The sequence below is a fragment of the Wyeomyia smithii genome, chromosome 1 (assembly GCF_029784165.1).
Source record: "Wyeomyia smithii strain HCP4-BCI-WySm-NY-G18 chromosome 1, ASM2978416v1, whole genome shotgun sequence".
NCBI classification, from domain to species: domain Eukaryota; kingdom Metazoa; phylum Arthropoda; class Insecta; order Diptera; family Culicidae; genus Wyeomyia; species Wyeomyia smithii.
The window spans coordinates 27,334,622-27,350,528 of record NC_073694.1 but is presented as its reverse complement, the minus strand read 5'-3'; the positions used below and the strand labels follow the sequence as shown (position 1 = coordinate 27,350,528).

At 37.8% G+C, this 15,907-nt stretch overlaps 1 protein-coding gene across 18 annotated transcripts in view; it reads left to right on the top strand.

Annotated features, from left to right (window-relative positions):
- Positions 1-9,377: 9,377 nt before the first annotated feature.
- The window catches only part of LOC129719173 (heparan sulfate glucosamine 3-O-sulfotransferase 6), a 123,983-nt gene continuing 117,453 nt past the window's right edge, over positions 9,378-15,907 (top strand). For 4 of the 18 annotated variants that reach the window (XM_055670659.1, XM_055670657.1, XM_055670650.1 and 1 more), the window contains exon 1: positions 9,378-9,666. The gene's annotated coding sequence lies outside the window, so the exon portion shown is untranslated. Of the gene's footprint in view, positions 9,846-10,032; positions 10,296-15,907 lie in introns of those variants that run through there. The other 14 variants (XM_055670658.1, XM_055670651.1, XM_055670648.1 and 11 more) reach the window with 9 other exon arrangements.

The window sequence follows — 15,907 nt, the reverse complement described above, 5'->3', positions numbered from 1 at the left end:
TTGCAAGTCACAGTTAAATTGTTCAAGGGAAAAAGGTCACACTCAAACGGCTCTGCTGGCTGGAGAACCGGTCTCCCAATTATATCGTCCACTTATAGAACATGGCACTAATTGCCGCACTGATTTTCCGCTTCGCTTCCCATATGCTCCCTTGCCTTCCGGTCCGACGATGCAGACCCAGGCCCGCATAAGTCTTGTGCGTGAGAATCAGACCTAACAAGAGTTCAAATCCCCAAACAATTAATGCCATGAATAGATTACCGTGACGGCTTTCAGCGCATCCTTGTTTCACTATTGGGGTAGGCTTTCCACATCGAGTGGTAGTGAATGTCTGTGGAGTAAAAAATAAATAAGGACAAAGAGTGAAAATAGCTCACACAAAATAATGATAAGAAGTGTTCTAATCATCGGAAATAAAAATAGAGTAGAATCTACAATCCAGTCAAAAACAGGGCCATATAACCTTCCCCAAGCAATCAAAACAAACAAAAAAACCACCCCGGAAGCGCAGAGCTTTAGTGTCTCAGCTCAGACATCACATTCCACTGCCTGTGTATTGTGAAGATTATTCCACCCGTAATCGCTCTTACTATAGATGAACTGATTTCCGGTGGACATGAAGCGTAAAGCTTACACGGTCGGTTCACGGAATTGTGATATACATCCCTGCGAATCTAGGATGATGATGATAAACCACAAAACATACCATTGGATTGAAAATTAGGCAAGCTGATTGAGTCCGATAATACCACCAGTACAAACAAGCCTCTGTGGAGATCCGGAGATTAAAATCCACAAAACCGCTGATCATTATGAAACAAAAGCATCAAAATCCCCCCCGCAGATGTAATAAAGGGAGGAAGCAGAAAGGAAACATTCATTCTCTCCCTCCACGAAAAATGCACGATGTAACTCCGACCGACCAAAAACCGATAAAAAGGGAGCGTAAATGTGAATGAATTACAGGAAGAGAGTTTATTTGTGAGAACCGGAAATGAACTGTTGAGTCAAGGAGTGGAAAGACAATGCAGCTTTCCCCGCAGGAAACTGAGTGGGGTTGGGATTGTTTTCCTCGCTCTCAAGAGCGTGTGTGAGAGAGAGAGAGAGAGAGAGAGAGAGAGAGATTGGGACCACGATTCCAACGGTTGCACCGTAAACTGGGTGATATTATGAGACATGTGGTGATGAAAGAAAAACGAATCGTTTTTGAATTTTTGGGACGATAAGCACTTTATATGAAATCGGATCGCATAAAGAAATATTACAAGGTAAGTTTATTCCGTCTAAGTGATAACGGCATTTTCAATACCGTGCAGGTTTGTGCTAGAGGGTCTCAGAATGTTGTTGATTTCGTTTTGAAAAAAAGCACTTGAAAATATTATTTCAACATAAGCTCAGAATAGCGAAAAAAGTTTCTAGAGAACCAAAAAGGTAAAACATTATCACAAGTTGAGCACATGAATGAAAAAAAGCCTTATGCTGAAGCTTGTAGGACAAAAACGATTAATGTTCTAATTCCCTGAAGAAGGTGCAATATACACCGAAACGTCGGATGAAGGCGTAATAATGGCGGAAAAACGATGAAAAGGTTAAAACAAAAAAATATCGCATATTCTTAAGCCCGGAGAAAGACAAACAGGTAATGATTCCAAATTGAACTCAGATTTGTAAAATAACGCTTCCGAAGATCAAAAAATGGCCCCAAAAGTTATCCCTCAGCTTACAAAATCTTTTGAAGGTTTGAAGATAATTCAAAATAGAACTCACAAGAGCGAAAAAACGCGTCAGGAAAAGACAAAAGACGATCCCAAAAATGAGAAAAAAAATCTCCTCAATACCAGGAAAAACCGAAAATATCCCGAATTGAACATTTCACAAAAAACGCATTTGAAGGCTAGAAACGGTGTTAAATTGATCTCAAATTGAGCACAGAATGACTGAGATCTCTACTATGAACTCTAGAGGTAAAAGCCCAAATCGGAAAAAGATCCAAAGTTGGGCTCAAAATTATTGAGCAAGATCCTCCTGCACAAACAAATCTCCAATAATCTCAGATTGTCGAAAACTTGTTTCTGAAAATCTGAGGCTAATGTGAAGTGAAACTCATTATTAAGAACAAAAAAAAAAGAGATGTTAGAAAAGGTTTAAATTTCAGCTAAAATTTAATTTGAAAGACGAAAAATGAAATTAAAGGATGATCTTGAACAGAGTTCAAAACATAAGCTACTAAACACCGGAAAAGTTGTAAAAACGGGGAAAATAACCAAATAAGAGGCTCCTAAATTGATGCAGAACGATGAAAACTACCTTCGAAGGCCAAAAATGCCAAAAAAAGAAATAAATGGTAAGAAGCTTCTAAAACGCAGAAAAGGAAAAAAAAAAAGATCGGGAGCCGTGCCCATATCGGCAAAAAAGACCTAAAAACTATCTCGAATTGAACTTAGAATAGCGAAAAAACACTACTGGAGGTAAAAATCAACGAGGAAAATTATTTTAAAACTCTGAAGGCCAGAAAAGGTTAAAACACAAGATTTTGAAATGCAGCACAAAATGATGAAACAAAATTTGTCGATGTTGAGTAGGGTTTGCAATCCTGGAAAATACTTTTCCCCGGGATTCGCTAATACTGGGAACAGAAATATTGATTCCCGGGATTCCCGAGCTGCGCAAGATTTACTATAGTTTTCTACGCAATAGTGCAATAAAACTTAACAGCCTTTCAAAACGCGAAACTGATGTCCTCAAACTGAATATTTGCACCAAAGTGGGCATTACACGGAATAAATATTTGCCTCCAATGACGGTAAAAATTTGTGTCGGTAATATCAAATTATTTGCCGCAATTATTTGTTAAAAATATTTGCTATCTCATCCAGTAAACGAAAAATAAGGCAAATATTTGCTTCGTATTCAACATGGTAAAAATACTTGAAACAAGAACAATATTGAAATTCGGATCGGAAAAAATGAGACAAAATTAATTTCTGGCAAAGCTCGAATACCATTACGATCAAAGTGTTTATCTTCTGAGGCTATCCACGAGACAAGCCATTTTCCGATATAGTCATTAGGGTGGGACAAAAATTAATGTTAGCTTTCATACTTTTTTCGTGTTCCTTATTGGTCCTATAACAACTGTGTAACTTTTCAGATCGATTGATGGAACTATATTTTTGCGCCCAATTTTAAAAGTTTCCATACGATTTTATATGGTGAAATCCACTTGCTCAAAACTTATTCTCTAGAGATGTCCGGTTGGAACTAAATTTCTATTTTTAACAACGGCTTTTACCCGTTAACACGCAAGTTCATTAAGCAGACAGTATGTGAAGTAGGGAGAGCGAAAAATAAACGAACTGGAAATATGATACAGATTTGGAAAAATATACCGCATCCCGACGGGACGGAAATGTCCGGTTGGCTCCTTAAAATATATCGATACATGATATTTGTAGGAAATTATCCTAAGAAAAACTCTTCTGAAGACCGTAAGGCACTACGATGCTTGTAGAAAAAGTTATCCACCAAAAACTGATTGAATGTCTGACGAAAGGCTCACCATTAAATTTTTCCAGCAACACTGCTACAGCATGCTATTATTGCAAACTTGCTTAAGGATGAGAAATAATTTCGCATGGAATTTAGCATGAAGGTGTGATTTTTGCTCATAGTATCTTCGGAGAAGCCTCCAGAATAAATTTCAATAAACTTTTTCTCGAGCATCGCAGCGCCTTACGGTCTTCAGATGTGTTTTTCCCAGGAAAATTTCCTACAAAAATCATGTGTTCATATATTTTCAGGAGCCAACCGGACATCTCTAGAGAATAAGTTTCGAAATAGTGGATTTTTCCATATAAAATTCTATGGAAACTTTAAAAATCGGGCGCAAAAATATAGTTCCACCGATCGATCTGAAAATTTACACAGTTGTTTAGGACCCACAAAGAATACGGAAAATGCATGGGAGCGAAAAAATAATACCATTCCTTTTTTTATCATATAACCGTGTTCCAGTCTAATAGTCATATGAGCAGAACTGCTGATGCTGCCAGACCATGTGTAAGAGGTCGAGCGTTGTCATGCAGAAGAATCACTTCTTCGTGCCTTTTTTCGTATTGTGGCCGTTTTTTGCGCAGTGCTCGGTTCAATCGCTTCAATTGAAGTCGACACCGTTCTCCAGTGATAGTTTCGTTTAATTTCAATAGCTCTTAATAAAAAACGCCGACCTGGTTCCATCAAACAGACCGCGTAGAAGCATGGTCGGGTAGTTTCCATGACATTCTTTTCTCTGAATTGCTGTAATGAATCCTTTTCGCCTCACCTGTCACGATGCGATAAAAAAAGCTCTTTCTTTTCTGACGCTAAAGCAGGTATTCACAGGCGTAAAAACGATGACACCATGTTAAGCATGCAGACGCGAGGCATACGGATGCGAGACATAGTATGCTAGAAATAATGGACGGTAGGCATACGGACACGAGGCATATTTTTTTAGCCCTCTTTCAACAACATGTTTTTCGCATCAGAGTGTGAATTGGAAAGTAATACCACAGACAGACGTCCAAGCAAGAACAACATTGATCAAAATTTCCGTGTAAATTTTCAAAGTAAATTGCGTTATAAATCACTTGTACACTAACGCCGCCTGGTGACCTTATCGCTACAATAAATTTTTTTCGCTGGTGTACGAGGCTGGCGGTACTGGCGCTATCTGGATACGAATTGCTACTACGAAAAACTTTACACAAATTTGGAACTCATCTTGGACGTCTGTCTGCGGTAATACACTCGCGACCTTCGGCCGATTCGCTGTTCAAGCCAATGCTGTCCTCACTCGCTACCGTTCGTTTGGACTTAAATAAGGAATAGAAACTCTGTTTAAGGTGAAACGGGACATGGTCGCGATCAACTCGAATTTTGCAATCTAATTTTTTCTTGATTAATGAAGACTACGTACATGAAACTTTGATCAATTGTTTTCACAATTGTTGCATGCCTGATGTAGCAGTTTGAGTGCTGTTTATTTAGAGGAAGCCGAATTTTTGACGATCAAAATACAGAAGTAAAAAGAACTCTAACCTCAAAATTGTATAGGAAAGGCCACAATCCCGTTTCACCTTAAATAGACCTAGAAAACCAGTAGATCAGTCGTTTGTGTTCGAGAGGCCGCCACTTCCGACGGCGGTTGGCGGCCGGCTCGGATTGCGAAAACCACGGTGGCTAAGTGCCGCCTCGGTTTTTTGCCCTCGATTATGCTTTTCGCCGCCACAAAATACCGCGTTGTAACGTGTTACGGTTTGGAAAGAAGGCAATCAAATTTTTCACGTAACAAATAGAAGCTGATAAATCGAGGTGCAGAACTCTGAGCCACGCAACAGCTCATTACGTTGTTGCATAATGCATCTGTGCCGGTGAGGGACAACAACATTCTTCTCGTGCTGACGTTGACTGGTTTCAGACATGAGAACGTTGTTCGAAATGCCGCTGTGAAGTTGAATCACACGCCTTCCTTAAGACGTTCTAATGTTTTGGATGAAGTGAACTTTATTTCCTGAACCGATTCCAGCATTTTCAGCAAAAAACGTCGAGCTTTTGTTTGAAAAGGAATTAGTCTTGCGTATCTAGCTTTCCACGAGCGGTAATGGCGGACAGTGCACGTAGCCCATTTCGACGGTTTCTGTAGGTCAGAGAATTTTCAATCGCAGTAACGGAGTAGAAAACATGACATCGTCGTAATGTGCACTGTAAAAAAAATTCACGTCGAAATGAAGTGATTTGCTGTTGAATTCGTACTACTTGCCAAACATTTCAAAGTGAAAAGAAAATCCTTCGAAACAAGCAAGGAACGATAAAATCAACAGCTAATCACTTGATTTTCTGTCGCTGTGTCAGTGCATTCGATTTCAGGATCTGTAAAGATCTGTAAAAGAGTTTGGACATTTTATCCTTACAAAACTTATTATTCTAACAAAACATAGAAAGGAGTAAATTTACCATTTTCGTCGACCGGTTTCGGGCTTCGATCTTGCCCATCAGCTGGACGATGTCCGACTAGTTACTTGTAGTAGTAGTTTCCAATACATGATACGCAGAGAGTTGTACTGTATTTACAGCTTCGTTAGATGGAAGAAACAGTACAGTACAACTCTCTGCGTCTCAAGTATTGGTAACTACTACTACAAGTAACTAGTCGGACATCGTCCAGCTGATGGGCAAGATCGTAGCCCGAAACCGGTCGACGAAAAGGGTAAATTTACTTGTAAGAATAATAAGTGTTATGTCCTGTCTCGCGTCGCGGTATGTGATTGTTCTTACGATGGCACGAGAAAATTAATATAGTGTAAAATTTGTTTCATTATTATTTTGATATCAAAGATTCAATAAAACTTACTTCCAAACAAATTTTTAATCTTTGAGGAAAATGTGCTGCGTGCGCCTTTCGCCACCGTCACTATTTTTGTTTCGTTTTATGTTTTTGACGTTTATCAATTGTAATTGCAGCTGTAATTCAATTGATTTGAACAGTGGTGCAAATAAAAGAGATATTCATTATAATATGATGGTGATTTTCATTGAACAGTTTTCAACGCAAGATCATTTCATCGGAAAGTGTTAATCATTGTGAAATCAAGCGCTAAATCATTTCAATTTGCAGTGTGACGGGAGGAATCGAGTCAAGTGCAAAACCACTCGAAGTAATCGTGGCATTTAATTACAGTGTAGCATAGCAGCTTCAACAAATGATGGGCGTTTCGTTATTTAAATTTCGTCGTGCGCATGCGCGGATCAAAATAAACAAAACTGTTTATTGAAGTTGCTATGCTACGTTGCAAAATTTTTATGTTTTTCACTCCGTTACTGCGATTGAAAACTATCCGACCTTTAGAAAACGTCAAAATGGGCTGCGTGCACTGTCCGCCATTACCGTTCTTCGGAAGCTGGATACCGCTGTACAGTATTGTCGAGCTGTGGTCAACATCTCAAATTTTGACCACATATGCAATTTGATAAAAATCATTCACTAACGACTAACGAATATGTATAATAACATTAAAACGGACCGATCAATGTAATTCCTAATTTTCTTCAGTCATCCTATAAATGCCGCGTACGATATCCGCACTGTCATCATATTATCCATTGTCTCTTATGGTTTTTGTTCCAGAGAGATTTTTACCATGATAGCATCTCGTCTCGCGATGTTTATTTTAGACTGATGTTGTAAGTGGCTCCGCCTTTTTTTGAAGTTTTGCCATTTTACCAGTTTCGGAAGTCACAAAAAAAATCTATTACGTAATACGAATAAACGCATACGAATATGGGAAACATGAATCTCATTTCGGGTTGGCAAACAGTGAAACCGGACCGATAAAGCCCTTTGCCTTTGGAAGCAGCCATCACCAGTTTCGTCCACAAAAACGGGAACCAGGACCCCCTCAGATAAAACTGAAAAATTTGCGTAGGCCTATATGAACTATGCGGTCATGTCTCGAATACCACCCTCTGCTTTTTTTGCTCAAACGAGTGTCGTATTTTCACTCTATTTTCTTTTCTAATCCATGCCCTTTTGCTTTCTCCCTTGCTCGTTGAATTTCTGTGAATTCGCTTCCTCGTTCCTCTTTCTTTCTGTCACTTCAATTTTTGGCTTACTATTAGGAAACTGGGTGCTAGGAACCGTTAGCGTCATAGTAAGAAAATACAGCACTCGGGATTGGTTCGCAGTCACTTTACATAACGAATAACAAACAAACTATCACAAAATTGATACATCGTCGATTTCGTTCGAAACTGGCACAGCTCATGTTTTGGCTAGTAACAAAAAAATCTTAACTACTTCGCAGTCAAATGACTTTGCGGCGCTTAGAAGCGCCATTTGTGATCGCAACATTTGTAGATGATTCTCGTTGTTGTTATCTTGGCATCATCATCATTTATCTTATTATTTTCAGAATTTTATCAGCTATTAAATATTCCATAACAGTTAGCAGATAGAGGAACGTTCAAGCATCAGGGCAATATTCTTCGCAATTCGGCCTGCCGGGAATTGGAGCCCGGCATGAAATAAACGGGATTTTGCCTTTCCCTTCTTTGCTACGATTAGAATTCATCGTCCGTATGTAAATGTCATAGGAATAAAAATGAGGTTAAAATTTCTGTTTGCAACCTTTTGTATTAGGCTGAAAGAAAAGAGGAGACTCGTAGGCGACAAAATGAGAACATTTGTTCGCCGTTTTCAATAGCAGTACTGGAGGCAACCGAAAAATAAACACTTCAAAGAAAAACTAGATTACGAGTGGCAGAAAAATTTTAACTGCTACAAAAAAAATTTTTCAAGGCGCCAAGAAGCTAATTGCTCCTCATTCCTTGTTATCTCGGCAGTTTCTACCATTTTCAGAGCTTCATCAGCTGTCCATGACAGCTAGCAAATGGACAGCGAAAATGGCAGAAAAAGCTTAACTACTTTACAATAAATGACTTCACATTGCTTAACACAATTTCTTGTCATCTTTCTTTCAACAGGGTCAACATAAAAACATATCGATCGTATTCCAAAACCAATGGCAAGAATTACATTAAACTAAGACAGGCTGTCGTAATTCTACGTCACCATGCGTTCGTGTCTCATGTACAACTTTTTTAACCATTGAGTCCATGAGGAAGGGGTTTCTAGATCATTATCGTATGTTTCCCTGTTTTGATGTATAGGTAAAAACTTATATGCATGAATATATTTTATTTATTCAGTACGAGTAAATCCTTGTTTTCTCTTTCATTTTTTAAAGAAGTTTCTAATACTTTTGCACTGCTCTCCGGGCAAGGGTCAAAACAAAAATAGCCTTTTATAACGTTCCAAATTGCAAATGAGAAATAAAAAGTCTATGCCTACTGTTTACGATGTAGGTTTGCGTTAGCATCGTATTTGACAAGCCAAAAACTCCCAATCGTGCATGGGGAACCGTTTTCAATTTCGTTCCTTAAGCCTTACAAAGTTAAAAAAATATTCCTAATGCAAATGACTTCCCAATCGAATCCCAACAGATTGAATCTCAACCGATAGAACGTGCCCTAATGCGTTCGACAAAATTCAAACGATTTGATTATCATCATCATCATCATCATCATCATCATCGTCCTTGTCATCATCAAGAACCGAACGAAACACATCGCGCTACTCTCGATGACTGTTGTGATGACCCGCTGGGATGGGGGGTGGGGGAGCCAAAACCAATCTCATCTGATTCATTAATTGTCCACTCGCGCGGCATCCTAGTTGAATCTCGTGCCACTGCCGCTGAAGATTCACCACGAAGTTCGCCCTGTCTTTCTCCCGAGTGCGCGAGAGTCGCAGCTTCTTTCGGCACAACAACGGGAGCTCAGTTCAGTCTCTCGCGTTTCGTCACACTGATAGGAGGTGATTTTGTTGCGTGTGGTGCTTCCTCCTGATAGTAGCGCAAACACTGTGGACAGTGTGGAGTTAATAGTGAAAACAGGATCGGGGTTTCTGTGATTTTTTTTTGTTTCCATTCGAAATCAGTGTAAAGTACGTTTGGCCGGGATATCACCCCCTACCTTCTTTCGCTCGTGTCGCGTCTCTAGCAGGAACTGTGGAAGGTCACAGCTGTTCTAGGTCGGGGTGATAGGAAATCGGAGGAATCGATTGAAAATGTAGGCAGAGGATTCAAGTCAACACGATTACGGCTTTCGCGACTAGTGTGGCAACAGTGTTTCAGAAACAAATAGCGAGAAAAAGTTAGCCAAATATTCAATATTCAGATTCGGTACAGTTTTGCGCTCTCGCTCCGCTTTTCTGCCGATGTTGTTTGCTTCCACACCGAGAACCGCACGTACGTATGAAGGAGAAAGAGAGCGGGAAAAAGCAAGAGTGCGAGAGTGACAAAAACAAGGAAAAACTGAATGAAAATTCCACCCCCTCGATTCGGGGCCAATGCGATGGGGTGGGATGGGGGGGAGGCAGTTGTTATTGTACCGTTACTCTAGCCTTAGTAGCATAGTGTGGAAAGGCTTTTTTTACAGTTGCCAAAATAAAACCTGGTGTTGCTGCTGCTTTTTGTTTTGTGTCGTGCAGTAAAGTCCTTCGAGATTCGCGAAGTGGAAGTCTCCCCGGTGTCTGAGTGTTTCAGTGTCCGATCCAAAGCGGGAGACCTTGCCACCCACACTGCACTGGAAGTAGGTAGGACGGTACGGAAAAAAGCGAAAATATTCGCAATGTTTATTAGAGACGGAAACCCGCAGGAGGTTTAGTGCTTGCTCGAACGTTTTGCTGCTTCTAAATGGTGAGGTTAACACGGTTTATTGCCCGGTGAAAGTAAAGAGCATGGTCAAATCAGTAATTATCTGAGAATTGTTCTGGGTTAACTAATGAGAGGCGAACCATTTTAAAGAAATATAATACAGATTTTTTAAGTCTTACATTTTGATAAAAAAAATTGAATATTATTTGTGAAACACAAAAATTCTCCGAACTTTTATAGATTTTCAACAATGACAGTGCTTCTTTTTTGAACCAGCTCCCTAAAACATGAGACAAGTACCTTTTTGTAATACATACGAACCATTTGAAATGTTTGAAGGAACAGCGATAACAATATATTAACGCTGTGAGTAAAATTTGAGCTCGAATATAGACATAATATAAAATAACGAAAATGGCGAAAATGATAGAAATCACAAAATAGACTGAAAAGACAGAAATGATAAAAATTAAAAAATTACAAGAGTGATAAAAACGGTAGATTTCCAAAGGGGTTGAACGTATCAAAATTACTAAAAATCGCTTAAATGTTTTAAATATCATATATGTCAACAAGATCAAAAAGTATAAAAAATATCAAAAAACTAGAACAAATGTCAAAAAATGTGTGCTACCAGTAGAAATATTGCGAACTTTTCAAGTACTATGCTGCCCTCCCAAGCATGGTTGTCCCATGTTTCACACAAACCGTATGCATGCTGGGACAATTGTGCTTGGAACGGCAGTATGATGTATTAAATGACGGTTTATATTCAACCATTGAATTTAATTTTCATCCCATATTTTGTTTCATTCTGGCGCTTTTATCTTTTTCCTCACGTTTCTAAGGTTTGTATTTTTTTATATGTTTTTCATAATTTCGTCTCTATTGTGCTCAAATTGAAAACTATTTTAACTTAATTTATTTTGCGAATTCATGTTTAATTTGACAAGTTTTATCTGTTGGAATCCATGCCAAGATTGACAAATTGTATCATTCGTTAACATTTTTTTCTGATAATACATAATTCATTTCTATCATTCATCATCATTATCATCTATCATCATCATTGTTCGGGTGAAGCGATGGAAAAGTGCACAGGTAGTAGCCTATAAAATTGTCGAAATCGAATGTGTTTTGAAATCAAATGTCTTGGATGTATGAAGATGTATGAAGCGCCGGAATAAAGTTCTAATACTAGACACCTGGTTTCTATGAAGCATGAATTTTTAAAATTGATTTTTTACAAACAGCGTTCAAAAATTACCAATTTCGAGCCCATTCGACCAGATGTTAGCAGCGCGAATAGCGTCACGGAGCGATTTGCCATGCCGTGGTTGAATTTGCAGTCCTCAGTAGAACTTCAATCGCGACGCTATTCGCGCCTACTATGTCATCAGCTTAAGGGATAAAAATGTCATACAAGGTAAAAAAATGTCAAAAACTGGTTGAAAGGCAAAAAACAAAAATATCTAAGAAAAGGTCGAAAAACTATATAAGTTTGAGAGAATGTTAAAAATATCAAATAAAAAAATTACCATATTGAAAAACGTTGAAACATCAAATAGAGTATATAGATATACTATAAGAGATATAAAAAAATTGGACTTAAACCAAAGCCTTGGTGCTACATTCCGATTCGGAACTCGACCTTCTGTTCATTATACACAGACTTCGCAGCCAAGTGTTAAGTGTACAGGGCAATTGTGGGGCTAGCGCTACGATCCTACTGACACTAACAGTCGGCTGCGAAGTCTGTGTATAAATATAACAGAAGGTCGAATTCCGAATTGGAATGTAGCACCCAAGGGTTCTATTCTGTCGACCGTGCTGGGGAATGAATCGCATGTCTACATGTAGCTCAGCTCTGATAAGTCGAAATCTGCGTTTCCCAATTAGGCTTCACAATTATTAATAGGACAAAAGTTTGCATAATTAAATTGCAATTTTCTGCATTCAAGCTGATGCGTAGCTAATTTTCCAATCGTTTGCAGCAGGAACGAAGGAAATTCGTTGAAAATTAACCGACTGATGAGCATTTGAAATTAAACTTGATCTAATCCTATAAATCATTTTTAAAGACGCAACTCTACGTCAAAAAATTACAGACTAAAAGTAACAAAATAAATGACAGCAACAACGCTGTGTTTCTATAGGGGGAAATACAACCAAGAGCAGCAATGCATGGTTCATTTCAGTACCCTTTATACACAGATATGCAGAATCTCTCCCGTAACCTCGAAGGTCTGATTGGAAATGCCACTGTTTTGTTCCCTAGTTCACCTCACTATCCATAGCTGTGAAAATAAAACATGTATATTACATTACGAGCAAAATTGCCGGGGATGATTGCAAAATCTTTATTACAGCGAATATGGGTCCTAATGATGCCCCTCCTAAAGGCCAGCAAAGGCCAAAATAGAAAATGATCCCAAATTGAGCTCAGAATGATCGAAAACCCCTTCTAAAGGCCAGAAAAGGCCAAAATGGAAAATGATCCCAAATTAAGCTCAGAATCGACGGAAAACCCTTCTAAAGAACAGAAAAGGTCAAAATATAAAATGATCCCAAATTAAACTCAGAATCGTCAAAAACCCCTTTTTAAGGCCAGGAAAGGCCAAAATAGAAAATGATCCCAAATTAAGCTCAGAATCGTCAGAAACCCCTTCTAAAGGCCAGAGAAGGCTAATATAGAAAAAGATCCCAAATTGAGCTCAGAGTCGCCGAAAAACCCTTCTAAAGGCCAGAAAAGGCAAAAATAGAAAATGATCTCAAATTAAGCTCAGAATCGTCAAAAACCCTTTCTAAAGGCCAGAAAAGGCCAAAATGAAAAATGATCCCAAATTAAGCTCAGAATCGCCGAATAACCCTTCTAAAGGCCAGAAAAGGCCAAAATAGAAAATGATCCCAAATTAAGTTCAGAATCGCTGAAAACCCCTTCTAAAGAACAGAAAAGGCCAATATATAAAATGATCCCAAATTAAGCTCAGAATCGTCAAAAACCCTTTCTAAAGGCCAGAAAAGGCCAAAATGCAAAATGATCCCAAATTAAGCTCAGAATCGTCAAAAACCCCTTCTAAAGGCCAGAAAAGGCCAAAATGGAAAATGATCCCAAATTAAGCTCAGAATCGCCGAAAAACCCTTCTAAAGGCCAGAAAAGGCCAAAATAAAAAATGATCCCAAATTAAACTCAAAATCGTCAAAAAACCCTTCTGAATGCCAGAAAAGGCCAGAATAGAAAATGATCCCAAATTAAGCTCAGAATCGTCAAAAACCCCTTCTGAAGGCCAGAAAAGGCCAAAATATAAAATGATCCCAAATTAAGCTCAGGTTCGTCAAAAGGCCAAAATAGAAAATGATCCCAAATGAGGCTCAGAATCGTGATCCCAAATTAAGCTCAAAATCGTCAAAAAACCCTTCTGAATGCCAGAAAAGGCCAGAATAGAAAATGATCCCAAATTAAGCTCAGAATCGTCAAAAACCCCGTCTAAAGACCAAAAGGCCAAAATATAAAATGATCCCAAATTAAGCTCAGAATCGTCAAAAACCCCTTCTAAAGGCCAGAAAAGGCCAAAATGGAAAATGATCCCAAATTAAGCTCAGAATCGCCGAAAAACCCTTCAAAAGGCCAGAAAAGGCCAAAATGGAAAATGATCCAAAATTAAGCTCAGAATCTTCAAAAACCCCTTCTGAAGGCCAGAAAAGGCCAGAATAGAAAATGATCCCAAATTAAACTCAGAATCGCAGAAAAAACCCTTCTAAAAGCCTGAAAAATCCCAAATAGAAAATGATCCCAATTTAAGCTCAGAATCGCCGAAAAACCCCTCTAAAGGCCAGAGAAGGCCAAAATAGAAAATGATCCCAAATTGAGCTCAGATTCGCCGAAAACCCCTTCTAAAGACCAGAAATAGCCAGAATAGAAAATGATCCCAAATTAAACTCAGAATCGTCAAAAAACCCCTCTCAAGCTCAGAAAAGGCCAAAATAGAAAATGATCCCAAATTAAGCTCAGAATCTTCAAAAAACCCTTCTGAAGGCCAGAAAAAGCCAGAATAGAAAATTATCCCAAATTAAGCTCAGAATCGCTGAAAATCCCTTTTAAAGAACAGAAAAGGCCAAAATATAAAATGATCCCAAATTAAGCTTAGAATCGTCAAAAACCCCTTCTAAAGGCCAGAAAAGGCCAAAATAGAAAATGATCCCAAATTAAGCTCAGAATCGTCAAAAACCCCTTCTAAAGACCAGAAAAGGCCAAAATAGAAAATGATCTCAAATTAAGCTCAGAATCGTCATAAACCCCTTCTAAAGGCCAGAAAGAGCCAAAATAGAGAATGATCTCAAATTGAGGCCAAAATCGGAAATGATCCCAAATCAAGCTCAGAATCGTCAAAAACCCCTTTTAAAGCCCAGAAAAGGCCAAACTAGAAAATGATCCCAGATTGACCTCAGAATCGCTGAAAACCCCATTCTAAAGGTCAAAATAGAAAATGATCCCAAATTAAGCTCCGAATGGCCGAAAACCCCTTCTAAAGGCCAGAAAAGGCCAAAATAGAAAATGATCCCAAATAAGGCTTAGAATCGTCGAAAACACCTTCTAAAGGCCAAAATAGAAAATGATCCCAAATCAAGCTCAGAATCGTCAAGGCCAAAAAAATTTATTTCTAACTGAGCTCAGAATGGCCGAAAACCCCTTCTAAAGGCCAGAAAACCCCAAAATACAAAATGTTCCCGAATTACGCTCAGAATCAAAGCGAAAACAACGCTATTAGGACACAAAAATCATATACAAAATCAAAAAGTTTGAAATTGAATAAAAAATACATGTTAAAAAAATTCAAAATTTTTAAAGAGGTCAAAACTGTTGAAAACAGAACAGTCTAAAGAATTGCCAAAAGAGGTGTGAAGAGGTTGTTTATAAAACACTACCGCAAGATTAACGTAGATTTACGACAGTCTTTCTTATATCCATATAAATATATATATATATATATATATATATATATATATATATATATATATATATATATATATATATATATATATATATATATATATATATATATATATATATATATATATATATATATATATATATATATATATATATATATATATATATATATATATATATATATATATATATATATATATATATATATATATATATATATATATATATATATATATATATATATATATATATATATATATATCTTGCAACGTTTTATTACGCTGCTGTTGAGTGTTCATCCAGTTCCCAGTGAATCATACTCTAGCAACAGTGATCGGATATACTGCTGCCATTGCCGATATTGCTACCCGTTGCTACTAATACCGTTCTTCCCACCATGCATTAGTAAAATGATTGATTTGAGCATTAGCAGGCTCCTATATAGTTCTAAAAGATCAACAAAATTCAGAATCGTTGTAGAAGGTAAAAATCATGAAAAATGTTACAAGAGGTTAAAGTAGTCAGAATAGATCAAACGCATAAATGAATGGTAAAAATGTCAAAGAAGATTAGAAAATATCGAAAAAGGAAAGCTTTGAAAAAGGTCCATATTGTCAAAAACAGGCAAATGGCATAAAAAATTAAAACATAACAAAATGGTAAAAACGTCAATGTCAAACAAGTCTGAAAAAAGAGTTTGTCG